Consider the following 22,741-nt stretch of genomic DNA (forward strand, 5'->3'; position numbering starts at 1 on the left):
AGTCATTTGTAGTGAGCGTGGAAGATATTGTCCTCCATTTAAAATGGGCAAGGCATGTGGCAAGGGACGGGGAACTGGACGTGATGGTAATGGTGCATGCAGAGGCCGAGGACAAGGCCGTGGGCAAGCCGAAATTGTGCCACAACAAACACCCACATCTTCTCGCCTGACCTTCCTGTCCCAATTTCTAGGGGACCGCAGAACACCACTATTGAACCAAGAGCAGTGTCAAAAGGTTGTTGGTTGGATAGCGGATAATGCTTCCTGTCACTTAGCCACCACCACCACCACACTGTCTTCCACACGGTCAAGTCTCAGTAGCCGTGAGTCTGGACAGCATACCTCACCCTGATCCTCCTTCCTCCCACCATGCCGAGTACCCAGAGACAACTGATCCCACACTTGGACACTCTGAAGAGTTGTTCACTTTTCCATTTATAGATTCGGGCCTCTCGCCTGGTCCGCAAGAGGAGATCGCATGTAGCGATGCCCAAATATTTGAGCAGCCACGGTCACACGAAGGTGACGGTGGGAAAGTGTCACAAGAGGTGGACGATGATGAGATACAATTGCCAGAAAGTCAGGAGGAGGACCAGGGTGCGGAAGTGGAAGACAAGGTGGTGGATGATATGGTAACTGACCCAACCTGGCAGGAGGACATGCAGAGCGAGGACAGCAGCACACAGGGGGAGGGAGGCAGAGCACTCCAACAGGCAGGAAGAAGCAGTGTGGTGGCCGCAGACAGAAGGCAGGCAACCGGTCCCCGTAACAACAACACGAAGGAAGTTGCCAGTACAACTGTTAGGTCTTCCCGAGTCTGGTTGTTTTTTAAAGACTCTGCCGGTAACTAGAGATGAGCGGTGTTCGACTCGAACTGTTCGTCAATCTCAAAATCGAGCTGTTTTGGGCGGTGTTCTAGCAGTTCGGCGAACACGAACGATTTGAAAAAAATTTGGCTGTTCGAGGTTATGTTCGATAACTGTTCGTGCACCAAAATCATAACTGGATTTTTTCTCAGTAATGCTGAAAATTAATATTAATACTCAGTTTGAGTGTACAGCGGGGCGGGGGGAGGGGCAGGGGATGGATCTCTGCAGGAATAATGAAGATCTCCATATTTTTTTCTCTTTCCCGCATTTACAGTGGGGAGGTTCAGTCTGTCAGCCTATCAGCAGCGCACACACAGAGCGAACTGCTTTTTTTCACACAAGCATGGGCATGTGTCATTGGCAGTGTATGTCACATGTACTTGCCCTATAAGACCCAGCCATTTTCCCCGTCGCCACCATTTTCTCACTGCTGCAGCTGCGTGTTAGACGGCACCTCTGTTGCTGTGTGCGCTATACTTAGTTAATTTCAAGCCAATTTTCGCACAAATCTACAGATAGCTTGGGAGTAGGGTAGAGTTGTGATTGCTGTCCTTTTAAGGACTAGGTTACCTCATTTCCTACGATTTTTATCAGGCAGGTCTGTGCTCTTAAATAGATAGGTTGGGAGTAAAGACTAAATGTAATTGCAGTCCTTTTCAGGGCTAGGTTACATCAGTTCCTATCACTTTTATCAGGCAGGTCTGTGCTCTTAAATAGATAGGTTGGGAGTAAAGACTAATTGTAATTGCAGTCCTTTTCAGGGCTAGGATACATCAGTTCCTATCACTTTTTGCCAGGCAGGTCTGTGCCAGTGCTGTGCAAGTTTTTTTCACAGCATTTGGCTAAATCTAGCAAAGCAAATCCTTTTTGGCCTATTGCAGAGTGTGTTAGTCAGTGGAGTAGCCTTTCTGTGTTGCAAGCTACACCACCTGTGTATAGAATACAAATTTTTTTACTGCACCTAGTGAAGTAAAACCTTTTGGGCATAGCATCATTCTATTAGTCCATCTAAACTAACCTCCACCAGGTTGCAAATTCAATATAATATTTTTCTGCATCGAGCTCTGAAAAAATATTTAGGCTTCTAGCAGTGTGTGGGACTTGTTCTATTAGTCCATCTATACTAACCTCCATCAGGTTGCAAATTCAATATAATTTTTTTCTGTATCTAGCTCTGAAAAAATATTTAGGCTACTATCAGTGTGTGGGACTTGTTCTATTAGTCCATCTATACTGACCTCCATCAGGTTGCAAATTCAATATAATTTTTTTCTGCATCTAGCTCTGAAAAAATATTTCAGCTTGTAGCAGTGTGTGGGACTTGTTCTATTAGTCCATCTATACTGACCTCCATCAGGTTGCAAATTCAATATAATTTTTTTCTGCATCTAGCTCTGAAAAAAATCTTTAGGCTTCTAGCAGTGTGTGGGACTTGGTCTATTAGTCCATCTATACTAACCTCCACCAGGTTGAAAATTAAAAATAATATTTATCTGCATCTAGCTCTGAAAAAATATTTAGGCTTCTAGCAGTGTGTGGGACTTGTTCTATTAGTCCATCTATACTGACCTCCATCAGGTTGCAAATTCAATATAATTTTTTTCTGCATCTAGCTCTGAAAAAATATTTAGGCTTCTAGCAGTGTGTGGGACTTGGTCTATTAGTCCATCTATACTAACCTCCACCAGGTTGAAAATTAAAAATAATTTTTATCTGCATCTAGCTCTGAAAAAATATTTAGGCTTCTAGCAGTGTGTGGGACTTGTTCTATTAGTCCATCTATACTGACCTCCATCAGGTTGCAAATTCAATATAATTTTTTTCTGCATCTAGCTCTGAAAAAATATTTAGGCTTCTAGCAGTGTGTGGGACTTGGTCTATTAGTCCATCTATACTAACCTCCACCAGGTTGCAAATTAAAAATAATTTTTATCTGCATCTAGCTCTGAAAAAATATTTAGGCTTCTAGCAGTGTGTGGGACTTGTTCGATTAGTCCATCTATACTGACCTCCATCAGGTTGCAAATTCAATATAATTTTTTTCTGCATCTAGCTCTGAAAAAATATTTAGGCTTCTAGCAGTGTATGGGACTTGGTCTATTAGTCCATCTATACTAACCTCCACCAGGTTGCAAATTCAATATCATTTTTTTCTGCATCTAGCTCTGAAAAATTATTTAGGCTTCTAGCAGTGTGTGGGACTTGTTCTATTAGTCCATCTATACTAATCTCCATCAGGTTGCAAATTCAATCTAATTTTTTTCTGCATCTAGCTCTGAAAAAAATATTTCAGCTTGTAGCAGTGTGTGGGACTTAGTCTATTAGTCCATCTATACTAACCTCCACCAGGTTGCAAATTAAAAATAATTTTTATCTGCATCTAGCTCTAAAAAATATTTAGGCTTCTAGCAGTGTGTGGGACTTGTTCGATTAGTCCATCTATACTGACCTCCATCAGGTTGCAAATTCAATATAATTTTTTTCTGCATCTAGCTCTGAAAAAATATTTAGGCTTCTAGCTGTGTGTGGGACTTGTTCTATTAGTCCATCTATACTGACCTCCATCAGGTTGCAAATTCAATATAATTTTTTTCTGCATCTAGCTCTGAAAAAATATTTAGTCTTCTAGCAGTGTGTGGGACTTAGTCTATTAGTCCATCTATACTAACCTCCACCAGGTTGCAAATTAAAAATAATTTTTATCTGCATCTAGCTCTAAAAAATATTTAGGCTTCTACCAGTGTGTGGGACTTGTTCTATTAGTCCATCTATACTGACCTCCATCAGGTTGCAAATTCAATATAATTTTTTTCTGTATCTTCATCTGAAAAAATATTTAGTCTTCTAGCAGTGTGTGGGACTAGGTCTATTAGTCCATCTATACTAACCTCCACCAGGTTGCAAATTAAAAATAATTTTTATCTGCATCTAGCTCTAAAAAAATATTTAGGCTTCTACCAGTGTGTGGGACTTGTTCTATTAGTCCATCTATACTGACCTCCATCAGGTTGCAAATTAAAAATAATTTTTTTCTGCATCTAGCTCTGAAAAAATATTTAGGCTTCTAGCAGTGTGTGGGACTTGGTCTATTAGTCCATCTATACTAACCTCCACCATGTTGCAAATTAAAAATAATTTTTATCTGCATCTAGTTCTGAAAAAATATTTAGGCTTCTAGCAGTGTGTGGGACTTGTTCTATTAGTCCATCTATACTGACCTCCATCAGGTTGCAAATTCAAAATAACTTTTTTCTGCATCTAGCTCTGAAAAAATATTTAGGCTTCTAACAGTGTGTGGGACTTGGTCTATTAGTCCATCTATACTAACCTCCGCCAGGTTGCAAATTAAAAATAATTTTTATCTGCATCTAGCTCTGAAAAAATATTTAGGCTTCTAGCAGTGTGTGGGACTTGTTCTATTAGTCCATCTATACTGACCTCCATCAGGTTGCAAATTCAATATAATTTTTTTCTGCATCTAGCTCTGAAAAAATATTTAGGCTTCTAGCAGTGTGTGGGACTTGTTCTATTAGTCCATCTATACTGACCTCCATTAGGTTGCAAATTCAATATAATTTTTTTCTGCATCTAGCTCTGAAAAAATATTTAGTCTTCTAGCAGTGTGTGGAACTTGGTCTATTAGTCCATCTATACTAACCTCCACCAGGTTGCAAATTAAAAATAATTTTTATCTGCACCTAGCTCTAAAAAATATTTAGGCTTCTACCAGTGTGTGGGACTTGTTCTATTAGTCCATCTATACTGACCTCCATCAGGTTGCAAATTCAATATAATTTTTTCTGCATCTACCTCTGAAAAAATATTTAGGCTTCTAGCAGTGTGTGGGACTTGTTCTATTAGTCCATCTATACTGACCTCCATCAGGTTGCAAATTCAATATATTTTTTTTCTGCGTCTAGCTGTGAAAAAATATTTAGTCTTCTAGCAGTGTGTGGGACTTGGTCTATTAGTCCATCTATACTAACCTCCACCAGGTTGCAAATTAAAAATAATTTTTATCTGCATCTAGCTCTAAAAAAATATTTAGGCTTCTACCAGTGTGTGGGACTTGTTCTTTTAGTCCATCTATACTGACCTCCATCAGGTTGCAAATTAAAAATAATTTTTATCTGCATCTAGCTCTGAAAAAATATTTAGGCTTCTAGCAGTGTGTGGGACTTGTTCTATTAGTCCATCTATACTGACCTCCATCAGGTTGCAAATTCAATATAATTTTTTTCTGCATCTAGCTCTGAAAAAATATTTAGGCTTCTACCAGTGTGTGGGACTTGTTCTATTAGTCCATCTATACTGACCTCCATCAGGTTGCAAATTCAATATAATTTTATCTGCATCTAACCCAGCCAATACTTTTGGCCTAATACCACAGTTTGGCCACTCAGTTCTGCTCGGTTCCCATCCATTGTTTTTTTGTGCAAACAACTCCAGAGTTGTGAATTAGTTAACCACCAAAATGAGTGGAAAAAGGCCTGCTGCTGGTGGAAAGGGGAATAGGCGTGTTGGGAAGGGGAAAAAAGGTTGTGTCCGTGGTGTAGGTGTTAAAGCAACAGTAACATCTGCAGAAGAAAGACAATCTTCCAGCCAAACTAAAATGTCTACTTCTTTTAGCGGACAATGTGATAAGATCCCTTTCTTACGGCCACGCCAATCACTACAAATACCAGATGAAGCACAAAAACAGCAGGTGCTTCAACGGATATCAAGTGCTCCTTTAAGTGGGCTCTCCTCCACCTCAACTTCAACATCACAAATACTCCAGTCCTCAGAGGTGTCACCCCAATCGCACTTGCTTCCTCACAGCTCCCAAGTCTCCAGCTGCCCGTCTGAGTATGGGGTAGAACAGATGGTTGAGTCTGCAGAGCTGTTTACTCATACTATAGCCTGGGAATCAGAGGTCGGCTCCAGAGCTTCTGTGAATCCAGATGAGGAAATGATCTGCACTGATGACCAAAATCTTTATGAGTCGGATCCAGGACCAGACGCAGAAGGTTCTGACCATAATGTAGACCCTCGTTCCCAAACTGTAACTCCTGTTGGTGGAGACAATGAGGAAGACGATGATGAGACTCAAATACCTGATTGGAGCGACAACTTTAGTTTTTTGTCCAGGCAGGAACAGGTTGGCTCTGAGGACGACGGGTGTGATAATACACAGGGTGATGATGATGAGGTTGGAGATCCCACTTACTGTCAACCCACAGTCAGCCAAGAGATGAGGTCAACAGAGGAGGTGGAGGAGGATGCTAGTGACGACGAGGTCAGGTTGCGCCTTCCTGGACAGAGACATAGTACTGGAAGCACGTCAACAACAGCATCCTCAAACACAACTCTGCCTCTGACCACAAGTCGTGGTGGCTCTTCAGGTCGCATGGGTGCTAAGCCTTGCATAGCCTGGGATTTTTTTCAGATCGATAAAGATGACCCAACTCGTGTTATCTGTAACATTTGTCAGCAAAAGCTAAGTAGAGGCCAAAAAATACATAGTTTGAGTACTTCATGCGTGAACCGGCACATGGACATGAAGCATCAGTTGCAGTGGGAAGCTCACTGTGCTACAATGCGGCCTAGCCGGCCGTGCCAACCACCGTCTGCCACATCTTGTGCATCTGCGTCCTCTTCATCCTCTGTGACTGGGGGGACAGCAGTCACACCTGTTTTGGGATGCAGACCTGCCACCTCTTTACCCGCAACAGCCAGCGTGATTGGCAGGTCATCATTTTCTTTGGAGGTGGTAACACCAGCTGGTGTTGAGCGCTGTCCGACATCGATAGCACCACCTTTGGATCAAGGCAACCTAACATGTCCGCCTGCATCTTGCTCACAGACCGGCAGTTTGCCGGGGACACCCTTCTCAACCCCGCCTAAGCACAACAGCCAGCCCTCGGTCCCTCAGATGTGGACAAGTAAAAGACCATTTCCTCCTAGCCATGAGAAAGCTAAGAGGTTGAATTTCACCATCTGCAAGCTCTTGGCTACAGAAATGCTGCCTTTCCGCCTGGTGGACACAGAGGATTTTCGAGACCTTATGTCCGTCGCAGTGCCCCAGTACCAGATGCTCAGTCGGCACTACTTCTCAAAGAAAGGTGTGCCTGCGCTCCACCAGCATGTCGCACACAACATCACCGCTTCTTTGAGAAACTCTGTTTGTGACAGGGTGCATTTCACCACAGACACTTGGACGAGTAGGCATGGACAGGGGCGTTACATGTCGCTGACTGGGCACTGGGTAACTATGGTGACAGCAGGACAAGGGGCTGCTGTCCAAGTATTGCCGTCCCCACGAGTTGTTCGTCAATCCTCTTTATCTCAAAGTTCCTCCACTGCTTCTGCCTCCTCAACCTCCTCTCTGTCCTCCACCTGCACCCAAAGCCTGTCTGGTCATGCCACAAGCTTTCTAACTGCGCAGAAGGGATCCTGCACACCTCCTTACTATGCTGGCAGCAGGGCTCAATGTCATCAGGCGGTTTTTACTTTGAAATGTCTGGGAAATGTGAGTCACACAGATGAGGAGTTGTGGTCAGCTCTGGAGAACCAGTTTCATGAATGGTTGTCTCCACTGGACCTGAAACCAGGGAAGGCCGTGTGCGACAATGCTGCAAACCTGGGTGCGGCCCTTCGCAGGGGCAATGTCACACACGTGCCTTGTATGGCTCACGTGTTGAACCTGGTTGTCCAGCAATTTTTAGCCCACTATCCCGGACTAGAGGGCCTTCTGCAGAGGGCACGGTCGCTGTGTGCTCACTTCCGTCGTTCGCATCCCGCAGCTCAGCGACTTACATCTCTACAGAAGTCGTTAGGCCTGCCACTTCACCGGCTAAAATGCGATGTGCCTACCCGGTGGAATTCAACTCTGCACATGTTGCAGCGACTGTGGCAGCACCGACAAGCCCTGGTGCAATACGTTCTGACGTATAGCCTGGGCCAACGAGATCCAGAGGGGGGGCAAATCACGCTGGAGGAGTGGTCTCAGATCAGGGACCTATGCACCCTTCTGCACAGTTTTTAAATGGCGATGAAGATGTTTAGTGCTGACGATGCCATTATCAGCATGACTATTCCGGTGATTTACATGCTGGAGCACATGTTAAACAGAATTCGGAGTCACGTGGTGGTACAACAGGAGGTGGAAGAAGTAGAGGAAGAGGAGTTGTATGCGGAAGGGCTAACATCTGCAAGGTCCAGACGGTCGGCAGCACCAAGGCAGCAGGCATGTGAGGGTGGGGGACATGGTTTTACCAGGGCGCAAGGTAGCAGCCAAACTAGTGAGGAAGGTGCAGGAGCCCAGGAAGAAGTGGAGGACGAACTGATGGAAGACTCATCAGATGAGGGAGACCTTGATCACATTTCTGTTGTGCGAGGTTGGGGGGAGAGGACAGAGGAAGGAAGTTTGATTGTTACCTCGCCACTAGTGTTGAGCCACCCCCGTAGTGTTCGAGTTCGGTTCGGTTCGTCGAACACCCGTGTGTTCGCCGAACTGTTCGTCGAACTGTTCGTCGAACACCTTCGAACACCGTTAAAACCAATGGCAGGCAAACAAAAACACATAGAAACACATAGAAAACACCTTCAAAGGTGTCCAAAAGCTGACAAACTGCTCAGAAGACACAACTAACACATGGAAAAGTGACAAGTACATATAGTCATGCGAAAAGAAAAGAGGTGGAGGAGTAAAAGGAGGGGGAGACACAGATATAGGCATGTCATGCCCTTCTAAAATCCAAAAAGTGAGAAGCCGAGACGGCCAGTCCGCTCCTGCCCGTGCCACCTCCGTGTCGCCGGGTTTGTGCCAGAGCCGCGGTGAACCCTGACGGCCAGCCCCCCTCTCCCAATACTGGTGCCTGTCCGCTGGTGGGTCGAGAGAGCCCCCCTGTGGTGGAGGCAGCTCTAAGCTTTTTAATTTAAATTGTCCCTCTAATTTGAATGAATACACTTTAAATCCATTTACAAGGATCTATTGGAGGGCAAGTCTCATGCCAGCAGCCGCGTAATTCCAGCTCCAGTAGCGTCCACTAAAGCTGCTGCAGTTAAAAAGCTTTTATAAGGATCGAGCTCGGCTGTCCACCGCAAGGCATCCTAGTGCCAGTCCCAGCCCCTATGCCTTGGGGTGCCTCCTGATGCTCTTCACTAAGCATCCCGTGGTCCCGAAGCATTTCCTTTGAAAAAATTAAGTGTCCAAACTACAGGTGGTGTAGCTTGCTTAACAGCCGGGATAATCCGCTGACTAGCAGACACTGCTACTAGGCACAAAGTATTTCCTGGGCTAGATGCAGTTAAAAATTTGTAAGTAGATACTCTCGTTGGATGCTGAGAAAGCATTCCATAGAGTCTCCTGGCACGCCATATATGATTCTCTTAAAAAGCTTGGGGTAGGGGTCTAGGGGACCCTTTTATAGCCAAAATCACGGCCCTGTATCACAATACGTCACCTAGGCTGAAGATAAATGGAACTGTAGCACCGAGGGCTCGGTTGCTACAGACGTATTGCACCTCACCCAGAGGTGTGATATCTCACTCTCAGATAAGGATGGAGTGTGGATCAGGACCCGACACCTGCATGCATTACACCACATTGCCGTGGGGCAGGGCGACCAATATGCCCCTGAGATGGGCACGACAGTCCCTGTCCCTGGCTGGAGTGGGGGGAGGGAACACTGAGGAAGGGGAACCCTGCAGTGCAGGAGCAGGGAGGAAGCAGTTCCTGGGTGCATTGAGAAGGGAGTATAAAAGGTGGGCACCATCTTAGTTCAGTGCAGAGAAGTCTGAGCAGAAGTGGCAGGGAGCAGGGGCTCTGCATGAGCTCTGCTCCGGAGGCGGGCCTAGTAACAGAGGCCCAGGCCTGCAAGAGGGAGAAGGAAGGAAGAGGAGCGGAGAAGGCTCCAGGAACGAGGAATGAAGGGATCCCAGGGGTGCGGACGGGCGAGTCGCCACCGCACGCCCGAATCCACCTGCGTGGAGGGGTCAGGCCAAAGGGGGAGACCGGTCCCCGAACTAGTGGAGGCAGGAAACGACCCTCAGCTAGAAACCGGAGGCTCTGACATTTTATGTGGCGCAGCCCCTTGCTCCACCCGCTAGGAAGGCACCACATAGGGTCAGGGAAACTGGCGCCAAGTTTACCAAGAGGAGGCCCAAGGCAGCCGGACAGAAGTGTTGGTAAGAAAGGCCAGACAAAGGACACACAAAGGGGGTCCTGTGAAGCGCTCCAAAGTTATCTGGGAGTTGTCTGAGCCCCTCACCTGGTGAGCACAGTACGACGTGGGCAGCCGTTACCTGCAGACGTGGTCTGGATAATAAGAACTGTGAGTAAAGGCCCTGAACTGCATCACTGACTCCGTGTCGTTACTGCTGCTGCCCTGCACCATCACCCCCATCCTCCGCATACACTGCCCTGAGGCTATACTCCTCCCGTGGGGAGTTATGCTACGCTCTGCTGCACCCACAACACCAGCCTTAGCGGTCTGCCCTGTAGCGGCGGTTCACTCTGACCGCAATCCACGGGTGGCGTAGTCGGACATTTAAACATCAAAACCACATAAATAGTTCCGCCACTGGTTTGACCGCCCTGAGCCACGGAACCGGATCGCCGCCACGAAGACTACAACCACCAGCATCCACCAAAAAGGGTCCGGCTCCGGGTGTCCCAAGGCCCAGGGGGTGCGTCAGAACATTTTCATCACCTTTCACAATCACCAATGGGACAAGGCAGGGATGTCCTCTGTCCCCTCTCTTATACATCCTAGTGACGGAGCACCTGCTCTCATCAATTCGCCATAACCCCAATATTAGGTGGATTGAGGTGGGAGGCACCGAGTACAAGTGCTCTCTATTTGCTGATGATGTCCTAGTATATATCACTCAATCACATATATCCATCCCTGCTGTTATGGCTGAAATAGATCACTTTGTTACATGGTAAAATTTTAAAATCAATGCAGCGAAGTCTGAGGCCCTCGATGTCTCCCTCCCTAAATCCATATAGGATTCCATCCAGTCCAACTTTCCCTTTGCCTGGCCCTCACAGGGTATCAAATACTTAGGAATTCCTATTCATAGAGACCTCTCCCATCTATGTTATCTTAATTTTGGGCCCTTTATTGAACAATTCCATACAGACCACGGTTGGCAAGTTGGAACTGTGAGATTCACTACGTGCACCACTGGTATTTTGTGGAAAAGCACATGTAAGATTCTGCAACAGTCTCTGCTGATACTCCTGCATGCGTGCATCCCTTTCTATGGCAGGAATAATTTCTGCAAATTTACTTTTGTACCGGGGATCTAACAGTGTGGCAACCCAGTAGTCAGGATTATTTCTAATTCTCACAATTCGAGGGTCATGTTGCAGGTAGTGCAGCAAGAAGGCACTCATGTGTGTTGCGCATCCAGGAGCACCAAGTCCCTGTTGTGTTGGTGGCGAGGTAACAATCATGCTTCCTTCCTCTGTCCTCTCCCCCCAACCTCGCACAACAGAAATGTGATCAAGGTCTCCCTCATCTGATGAGTCTTCCATCAGTTCGTCCTCCACTTCTTCCTGGGCTCCTGCACCTTCCTCACTAGTTTGGCTGCTACCATGCGCCCTGGTAAAATCATCTCCCCCACCCTCACATGCCTGCCGCCCTGGTGCTGCCGACCGTCTGGACCTTGCAGATGTTAGCCCTTCCGCATACAACTCCTCCTCCTCTACTTCCTCCACCTCCTCTTGTGCCACCACCTGACTCCGAATTCTGTTTAACATGTGCTCCAGCATGTAAATCACCGGAATAGTCATGCTGATAATGGCATCGTCAGCACTAAACATCTTCGTCGCCATTTCAAAACTGTGCAGAAGGGTGCATAGGTCCCTGATCTGAGACCACTCCTCCAGCGTGATTTGCCCCACCTCTGAATCTCGTTGGCCCAGGCTATACGTCAGAACGTATTGCACCAGGGCTTGTCGGTGCTGCCACAGTCGCTGCAACATGTGCAGAGTTGAATTCCACCGGGTAGGCACATCGCATTTTAGCCGGTGAAGTGGCAGGCCCAACGACTTCTGTAGAGATGTAAGTCGCTGAGCTGCGGGATGCGAACGGCGGAAGTGAGCACACAGCGACCGTGCCCTCTGCAGAAGGCCATCTAGTCTGGGATAGTGGGCTAAAAATTGCTGGACAACCAGGTTCAACATGTGAGCCATACAAGGCACGTGTGTGACATTGCCCCGGCGAAGGGCCGCACCCAGGTTTGCAGCATTGTCGCACACGGCCTTCCCTGGTTTCAGGTCCAGTGGAGACAACCATTCATGAAATTGGTTCTCCAGAGCTGACCACAACTCCTCAGCTGTGTGACTCACATTTCCCAGACATTTCAATGTAAAAACCGCCTGATGACGTTGAGCCCTACTGCCAGCATAGTAAGGAGGTGTGCAGGATCCCTTCTGCGCAGTTAGAAAGCTTGTGGCATGACCAGACAGGCTTTGGGTGCAGGTGGAAGACCGAGAGGAGGTTGAGGAGGCAGAAGCAGTGGAGGAAAAATGACATAAAGAGGATTGACGCACAACTCGTGGGGACGGCAAGACTTGGACAGCAGCCCCTTGTCCTGCTGTCACCATAGTTACCCAGTGCCCAGTCAGCGACATGTAACGCCCCTGTCCATGCCTACTCGTCCAAGTGTCTGTGGTGAAATGCACCCTGTCACACACAGAGTTTCTCAAAGAAGCGGTGATGTTGTGTGCGACATGCTGGTGGAGCGCAGGCACACCTTTCTTTGAGAAGTAGTGCCGACTGGGCATCTGGTACTGGGGCACTGCGACGGACATAAGGTCTCGAAAATCCTCTGTGTCCACCAGGCGGAAAGGCAGCATTTCTGTAGCCAAGAGCTTGCAGATGGTGAAATTCAACCTCTTAGCTTTCTCATGGCTAGGAGGAAATGGTCTTTTACTTGTCCACATCTGAGGGACCGAGGGCTGGCTATTGTGCTTAGACGGGGTTGATAAGGGTGTCCCCGGCAAACTGCCGGTCTGTGAGGAAGATGCAGGCGGACATGTTAGGTGCCTTGATCCAAAGGTGGTGCTATCGATGTCGGACAGCGCTCAAGACCAGCTGGTGTTACCACCTCCAAAGAAAATGATGACCTGCCAATCACGCTGGCTGTTGCGGGTAAAGAGGTGGCAGGTCTGCGCCCCAAAACAGGTGTGACTGCTGTCCCCCCAGTCACAGAGGATGAAGAGGCCGCGGATGCACAAGATATGGCAGACGGTGGTTGGCCCGGCCGGCTAGACCGCATTGTAGCACACTGAGCTTCCCACTGCAACTTATGCTTCATGTCCATGTGCCGGTTCATGCATGAAGTACTCAAACTATGTATTTTTTGGCCTCTACTTAGCTTTTGCTGACAAATGTTACAGATAACACGAGTTGGGTCATCTTTATCGATCTGAAAAAATGCCCAGGCTATGCAAGGCTTAGCACCCATGCGACCTGAAGAGCCACCACGACTTGTGGTGAGAGGCAGAGTTGTGTTTGAGGATGCAGTTGTTGACGTGCTTCCAGTACTATGTCTCTGTCCAGGAAGGCGCAACCTGACCTCGTCGTCACTAGCATCTTCCTCCACCTCCTCTGCTGACCTCATCTCTTGGCTGACTGTGGGTTGACAGTAAGTGGGATCTCCGACCTCATCATCATCACCCTGTGCGTTATCACACCCGTCGTCCTCAGAGCCAACCTGTTCCTGCCCTGACAAAAAACTAAAGTTGTCGCTCCAATCAGGTATTTGAGTCTTATCATCATCTTCCTCATTGTCTCCACCAACAGGAGTTAAAGTTTGGGAATGAGGGTCTACATTATGGTCAGAACCTTCTGCGTCTGGTCCTGGATCCGACTCATAAAGATTCTGGGCATCAGTGCAGATCATTTCCTCGTCTGGATTCACAGAAGCGCTGGAGTCTACCTCTGATTCCCAGGCTATAGTATGAGTAAACAGCTCTGCAGACTCAACCATCTGTTCTACCTCATACTCAGACGGGCAGCTGGAGATTTGGGAGCTGTGAGGAAGCAAGTGCGATTTGGGTGACACCTTTGAGGACTGGAGTATTTGTGATGTTGAAGTTAATGTGGAGGAGAGCCCACTTAAAGGAGCACTTGATATCCGTTGAAGCACCTGCTGTTTTTGTGCCTCATCTGGAATTTGTAGCGATTGGCGTGGCCGTAAGAAAGGGATCTTATCACATTGTCCGCTAAAAGAAGTAGACATTTTAGTTTGGCTGGAAGATGGTCTTTCTTCTGCACCTACCCCACGGACACAACCTTTTTTCCCCTTCCCAACACGCCTATTCCCCTTTCCACCAGCAGCAGGCCTTTTTCCACTCATTTTGGTGGTTAACTAATTCACAACTCTGGAGTTGTTTGCACAAAAAAACAATGGATGGTAACCGAGCAGAGCTGAGTGGCCAAACTGTGGTATTAGGCCAAAACTATTGGCTGGGTTAGATGCAGAAAAAAATTATTTTTAATTTGCAACCTGATGGAGGTCAGTATAGATGGACTAATAGACCAAGTCCCACACACCGCTAGAAGCCCAAATATTTTTTCAGAGCTAGATGCAGAAAATTTTTTTATTCAATTTGCAACCTGATGGAGGTCAGTATAGATGGACTAATAGACCAAGTCCCACACACTGCTAGAAGCCCAAATATTTTTTCAGAGCTAGATGCAGAAAAAAATTATTTTTAATTTGCAACCTGATGGAGGTCAGTATAGATGGACTAATAGACCAAGTCCCACACACTGCTAGAAGCCCAAATATTTTTTCAGAGCTAGATGCAGAAAAAAATTATTTTTAATTTGCAACCTGATGGAGGTCAGTATAGATGGACTAATAGAACAAGTCCCACACGCTGCTAGAAGCCCAAATATTTTTTCAGAGATAAATGAAGAAAAAAATTATTTTTAATTTGCAACCTGATGGAGGTCAGTATAGATGGACTAATAGACCAAGTCCCACACACTGCTAGAAGCCCAAATATTTTTTCAGAGCTAGATGCAGAAAAAAATTATTTTTAATTTGCAACCTGATGGAGGTCAGTATAGATGGACTAATAGACAAAGTCCCACACACCGCTAGAAGCCCAAATATTTTTTCAGAGCTAGATGCAGAAAAAAATTATATTCAATTTGCAACCTGCTGGAGGTCAGTATAGAAGGACTAATAGAACAAGTCCCACACACTGCTAGAAGCCCAAATATTTTTTCAGAGCTAAATGAAGAAAAAAATTATTTTTAATTTGCAACCTGATGGAGGTCAGTATAGATGGACTAATAGACCAAGTCCCACACACTGCTAGAAGCCCAAATATTTTTTCAGAGCTAGATGCAGAAAAAAATTATATTCAGTTTGCAACCTGATGGAGGTCAGTATAGATGGACTAATAGAATGATGCTATGCCCAAAAGATTTTACTTCACTAGGTGCAGTAAAAAAATTGGTATTCTATACACAGGTGGTATATCTTGCAACACAGATAGGCTACTCCACTGACTAACACACTCTGCAATAGGCCAAAAAGGATTAGCTTTGCTAGATTCAGCCAAATGCTGTGAAAAAAACTTGCACAGCACTGGCACAGACCTGCCTGGCAAAAACTGATAGGAACTCATGTAACCTAGTCCTGAAAAGGACTCCAATTACAATTAGTCTTTACTCCCACAATCTATCTATTTAAGAGCACAGACCTGCCTGATAAAAGTCGTAGGAAATGCTGTAACCTAGTCCTTAAAAGGACTGCAATCACAACTATTCCCTACTCCCAAGCTATCTGTATATTTGTGCGAAAATTGGCTTGAAATTAACAAGGTATAGCGCACACAGCAACAGCGGTGCCGTCTAACACGCAGCTGCAGCAGTGAGAAAATGGTGGCGACGGGGAAAATGGCTTGGTCTTATAGGGCAAGGACATGTGACATACACTGCCAATCACACATGCCCTTGCTTGTGTGAAAAAAAGCACTTCGCTCCGTGTGTGCGCTGCTGATAGGCTGACAGATTGCACCTCCCCACTGCAAATGCGGGAAAGAGAAAAAAAAATGGAGATCTTCATTGTTCCTGCAGAGATCCATCCCCTGCCCCTCCCCCCGCCCCGCTGTACACTCAAACTGCGTATTAACATTAATTTTCATCATTACTGAGAAAAAATCCAGTTATGATTTTGGTGCACGAACAGTTATCGAACATAACCTCGAACAGCCGAATTTTTCTCAAATTGTTCGTGTTCGCCGACCGGCTCGAACACCGCCCAAAACAGCTCGAATTTGAGATTGGCGAACAGTTCGAGTAGAACAACGCTCATCTCTACTCGCCACCAACACAACAGGAACTTGGTGCTCCTGGATGCCCAAGACACATGAGTGCCTTCTTGCGGCACTACCTGCAACATGACCCGCGAATTGTGAGAATTAGAAATAATCCTGACTACTGGGTTGCCACGCTGTTAGATCCCCGCTACAAAAGTAAATTTGCAGAAATTATTCCTGCCATAGAAAGGGATTCACGCATGCAGGAGTATCAGCAGAGACTTGCAGAATCTTACATGTGCTTTTCCACAAAACACCAGTGGTGCACGTAGTGAATCTCACAGTTCCAACTTGCCAACCATGGGACCGTCGAGTGTTCAGCACTCAAACCGTAACAGAAACACAGTATCTGCTGGTAACATCAATTTTACGGAATCATTTCACCAATTTTTTAGCCCATCCTTTGCAAGGCCACAGGAGACAAGAAGTCTGACACATAGTCAACACCTAGAGACGATGGTACAGGAGTATCTCCAAGTAAACATTGAAGCCATGACTGTGTCACTAGACCCTTGCTCTTTTTGGGCTTCCAATCTGGATAAATTGCCGGAGCTCGCCACTTACGCCTTGGAGATCTTGTCATGCACCGCAGCCAGCGTTCTGTCTGAACGTGTGTTCAACGCTGCTGGTGGTGTGCTGACAGATAAGCGCACGCGGCTCTCCACTGATAATGTAGACAGACTCACGTTCATAAAGATGAACAAATCATGGATCCAAAACGACTTTTCTACCCCTGTGTCATCCTGAGGAGAGTAAAAGCTTGATGATTTGTTAAAATCACCTCAACAACCGTTTTAAGCTTTAAAATTACTAATCATGTTTATCTGTATTTTGGCTGGAAAATAATTTGGGCTTTGTAGCAGTGTGCAGTACTGATTCTATACTAAGCTCCACCAGATTTAAAATTACTAATCATGTTTATCTGTATCTTGGCTGGAAAATAATTTGGGCTTTGTAGCAGTGTGCAGTACTGATTCTATTAGGCCATCTATAATAAGCTCCACCAGCTTTCAAATTAATAATAATTTTTAGCTGCATCTAGCCCGGAAAATAATTTTGGGTCTCCTAGATGCGCAAGACACATGAGTGCCTTCTTGCTGCACTACCTGCACCATGACCCTCAGATTGTCAGAATTCGAAGTAATCCTGACTACTGGGTTGCCACACTCTTAGATCCCCCACACTCTTCTGGTCATGCCACAAGCTTTCTAACTGCGCAGAAGGGATCCTGCACACCTCCTTACTATGCTGGCAGCAGGGCTCAATGTCATCAGGCGGTTTTTACTTTGAAATGTCTGGGAAATGTGAGTCACACAGATGAGGAGTTGTGGTCAGCTCTGGAGAACCAGTTTCATGAATGGTTGTCTCCACTGGACCTGAAACCAGGGAAGGCCGTGTGCGACAATGCTGCAAACCTGGGTGCGGCCCTTCGCAGGGGCAATGTCACACACGTGCCTTGTATGGCTCACGTGTTGAACCTGGTTGTCCAGCAATTTTTAGCCCACTATCCCGGACTAGAGGGCCTTCTGCAGAGGGCACGGTCGCTGTGTGCTCACTTCCGTCGTTCGCATCCCGCAGCTCAGCGACTTACATCTCTACAGAAGTCGTTAGGCCTGCCACTTCACCGGCTAAAATGCGATGTGCCTACCCGGTGGAATTCAACTCTGCACATGTTGCAGCGACTGTGGCAGCACCGACAAGCCCTGGTGCAATACGTTCTGACGTATAGCCTGGGCCAACGAGATCCAGAGGGGGGGCAAATCACGCTGGAGGAGTGGTCTCAGATCAGGGACCTATGCACCCTTCTGCACAGTTTTTAAATGGCGATGAAGATGTTTAGTGCTGACGATGCCATTATCAGCATGACTATTCCGGTGATTTACATGCTGGAGCACATGTTAAACAGAATTTGGAGTCACGTGGTGGTACAACAGGAGGTGGAAGAAGTAGAGGAAGAGGAGTTGTATGCGGAAGGGCTAACATCTGCAAGGTCCAGACGGTCGGCAGCACCAAGGCAGCAGGCATGTGAGGGTGGGGGACATGGTTTTACCAGGGCGCAAGGTAGCAGCCAAACTAGTGAGGAAGGTGCAGGAGCCCAGGAAGAAGTGGAGGACGAACTGATGGAAGACTCATCAGATGAGGGAGACCTTGATCACATTTCTGTTGTGCGAGGTTGGGGGGAGAGGACAGAGGAAGGAAGTTTGATTGTTACCTCGCCACTAGTGTTGAGCCACCCCCGTAGTGTTCGAGTTCGGTTCGGTTCGTCGAACACCCGTGTGTTCGCCGAACTGTTCGTCGAACTGTTCGTCGAACACCTTCGAACACCGTTAAAACCAATGGCAGGCAAACAAAAACACATAGAAACACATAGAAAACACCTTCAAAGGTGTCCAAAAGCTGACAAACTGCTCAGAAGACACAACTAACACATGGAAAAGTGACAAGTACATATAGTCATGCGAAAAGAAAAGAGGTGGAGGAGTAAAAGGAGGGGGAGACACAGATATAGGCATGTCATGCCCTTCTAAAATCCAAAAAGTGAGAAGCCGAGACGGCCAGTCCGCTCCTGCCCGTGCCACCTCCGTGTCGCCGGGTTTGTGCCAGAGCCGCGGTGAACCCTGACGGCCAGCCCCCCTCTCCCAATACTGGTGCCTGTCCGCTGGTGGGTCGAGAGAGCCCCCCTGTGGTGGAGGCAGCTCTAAGCTTTTTAATTTAAATTGTCCCTCTAATTTGAATGAATACACTTTAAATCCATTTACAAGGATCTATTGGAGGGCAAGTCTCATGCCAGCAGCCGCGTAATTCCAGCTCCAGTAGCGTCCACTAAAGCTGCTGCAGTTAAAAAGCTTTTATAAGGATCGAGCTCGGCTGTCCACCGCAAGGCATCCTAGTGCCAGTCCCAGCCCCTATGCCTTGGGGTGCCTCCTGATGCTCTTCACTAAGCATCCCGTGGTCCCGAAGCATTTCCTTTGAAAAAATTAAGTGTCCAAACTACAGGTGGTGTAGCTTGCTTAACAGCCGGGATAATCCGCTGACTAGCAGACACTGCTACTAGGCACAAAGTATTTCCTGGGCTAGATGCAGTTAAAAATTTGTAAGTAGATACTCTCGTTGGATGCTGAGAAAGCATTCCATAGAGTCTCCTGGCACGCCATATATGATTCTCTTAAAAAGCTTGGGGTAGGGGTCTAGGGGACCCTTTTATAGCCAAAATCACGGCCCTGTATCACAATACGTCACCTAGGCTGAAGATAAATGGAACTGTAGCACCGAGGGCTCGGTTGCTACAGACGTATTGCACCTCACGCAGAGGTGTGATATCTCACTCTCAGATAAGGATGGAGTGTGGATCAGGACCCGACACCTGCATGCATTACACCACATTGCCGTGGGGCAGGGCGACCAATATGCCCCTGAGATGGGCACGACAGTCCCTGTCCCTGGCTGGAGTGGGGGGAGGGAACACTGAGGAAGGGGAACCCTGCAGTGCAGGAGCAGGGAGGAAGCAGTTCCTGGGTGCATTGAGAAGGGAGTATAAAAGGTGGGCACCATCTTAGTTCAGTGCAGAGAAGTCTGAGCAGAAGTGGCAGGGAGCAGGGGCTCTGCATGAGCTCTGCTCCGGAGGCGGGCCTAGTAACAGAGGCCCAGGCCTGCAAGAGGGAGAAGGAAGGAAGAGGAGCGGAGAAGGCTCCAGGAACGAGGAATGAAGGGATCCCAGGGGTGCGGACGGGCGAGTCGCCACCGCACGCCCGAATCCACCTGCGTGGAGGGGTCAGGCCAAAGGGGGAGACCGGTCCCCGAACTAGTGGAGGCAGGAAACGACCCTCAGCTAGAAACCGGAGGCTCTGACATTTTATGTGGCGCAGCCCCTTGCTCCACCCGCTAGGAAGGCACCACATAGGGTCAGGGAAACTGGCGCCAAGTTTACCAAGAGGAGGCCCGAGGCAGCCGGACAGAAGTGTTGGTAAGAAAGGCCAGACAAAGGACACACAAAGTGGGTCCTGTGAAGCGCTCCAAAGTTATCTGGGAGTTGTCTGAGCCCCTCACCTGGTGAGCACAGTACGACGTGGGCAGCCGTTACCTGCAGACGTGGTCTGGATAATAAGAACTGTGAGTAAAGGCCCTGAACTGCATCACTGACTCCGTGTCGTTACTGCTGCTGCCCTGCACCATCACCCCCATCCTCCGCATACACTGCCCTGAGGCTATACTCCTCCCGTGGGGAGTTATGCTACGCTCTGCTGCACCCACAACACCAGCCTTAGCGGTCTGCCCTGTAGCGGCGGTTCACTCTGACCGCAATCCACGGGTGGCGTAGTCGGACATTTAAACATAAAAACCACATAAATAGTTCCGCCACTGGTTTGACCGCCCTGAGCCACGGAACCGGATCGCCGCCACGAAGACTACAACCACCAGCATCCACCAAAAAGGGTCCGGCTCCGGGTGTCCCAAGGCCCAGGGGGTGCGTCAGAACATTTTCATCACCTTTCACAATCACCAATGGGACAAGGCAGGGATGTCCTCTGTCCCCTCTCTTATACATCCTAGTGACGGAGCACCTGCTCTCATCAATTCGCCATAACCCCAATATTAGGTGGATTGAGGTGGGAGGCACCGAGTACAAGTGCTCTCTATTTGCTGATGATGTCCTAGTATATATCACTCAATCACATATATCCATCCCTGCTGTTATGGCTGAAATAGAGGTGGCAGGTAAAGAGGTGGCAGGTCTGCGCCCCAAAACAGGTGTGACTGCTGTCCCCCCAGTCACAGAGGATGAAGAGGCCGCGGATGCACAAGATATGGCAGACGGTGGTTGGCCCGGCCGGCTAGACCGCATTGTAGCACACTGAGCTTCCCACTGCAACTTATGCTTCATGTCCATGTGCCGGTTCATGCATGAAGTACTCAAACTATGTATTTTTTGGCCTGTACTTAGCTTTTGCTGACAAATGTTACAGATAACACGAGTTGGGTCATCTTTATCGATCTGAAAAAATTCCCAGGCTATGCAAGGCTTAGCACCCATGCGACCTGAAGAGCCACCACGACTTGTGGTGAGAGGCAGAGTTGTGTTTGAGGATGCAGTTGTTGACGTGCTTCCAGTACTACGTCTCTGTCCAGGAAGGCGCAACCTGACCTCGTCGTCACTAGCATCTTCCTCCACCTCCTCTGCTGACCTCATCTCTTGGCTGACTGTGGGTTGACAGTAAGTGGGATCTCCGACCTCATCATCATCACCCTGTGCGTTATCACACCCGTCGTCCTCAGAGCCAACCTGTTCCTGCCCTGACAAAAAACTAAAGTTGTCGCTCCAATCAGGTATTTGAGTCTTATCATCGTCTTCCTAATTGTCTCCACCAACAGGAGTTACAGTTTGGGAATGAGGGTCTACATTATGGTCAGAACCTTCTGCGTCTGGTCCTGGATCCGACTCATAAAGATTCTGGGCATCAGTGCAGATCATTTCCTCGTCTGGATTCACAGAAGCGCTGGAGTCTACCTCTGATTCCCAGGCTATAGTATGAGTAAACAGCTCTGCAGACTCAACCATCTGTTCTACCTCATACTCAGACGGGCAGCTGGAGATTTGGGAGCTGTGAGGAAGCAAGTGCAATTTGGGTGACAACTTTGAGGACTGGAGTATTTGTGATGTTGAAGTTAATGTGGAGGAGAGCCCACTTAAAGGAGCACTTGATATCCGTTGAAGCACCTGCTGTTTTTGTGCCTCATCTGGAATTTGTAGCGATTGGCGTGGCCGTAAGAAAGGGATCTTATCACATTGTCCGCTAAAAGAAGTAGACATTTTAGTTTGGCTGGAAGATGGTCTTTCTTCTGCACCTACCCCACGGACACAACCTTTTTTCCCCTTCCCAACACGCCTATTCCCCTTTCCACCAGCAGCAGGCCTTTTTCCACTCATTTTGGTGGTTAACTAATTCACAACTCTGGAGTTGTTTGCACAAAAAAACAATGGATGGTAACCGAGCAGAGCTGAGTGGCCAAACTGTGGTATTAGGCCAAAACTATTGGCTGGGTTAGATGCAGAAAAAAATTATTTTTAATTTGCAACCTGATGGAGGTCAGTATAGATGGACTAATAGACCAAGTCCCACACACCGCTAGAAGCCCAAATATTTTTTCAGAACTAGATGCAGAAAAAAATTATTTTTAATTTGCAACCTGATGGAGGTCAGTATAGATGGACTAATAGACCAAGTCCCACACACTGCTAGAAGCCCAAATATTTTTTCAGAGCTAGATGCAGAAAAAAATTATTTTTAATTTGCAACCTGATGGAGGTCAGTATAGATGGACTAATAGACCAAGTCCCACACACTGCTAGAAGCCCAAATATTTTTTCAGAGCTAGATGCAGAAAAAAATTATTTTTAATTTGCAACCTGATGGAGGTCAGTATAGATGGACTAATAGAACAAGTCCCACACGCTGCTAGAAGCCCAAATATTTTTTCAGAGCTAGATGCAGAAAAAAATTATTTTTAATTTGCAACCTGATGGAGGTCAGTATAG

This window comes from Phyllobates terribilis, unplaced genomic scaffold, assembly GCF_046119375.1.
Source record: "Phyllobates terribilis strain yellow unplaced genomic scaffold, ASM4611937v1 Scaffold_5__5_contigs__length_657084704, whole genome shotgun sequence".
In the NCBI taxonomy this organism is placed as follows: Eukaryota; Metazoa; Chordata; class Amphibia; order Anura; family Dendrobatidae; genus Phyllobates; species Phyllobates terribilis.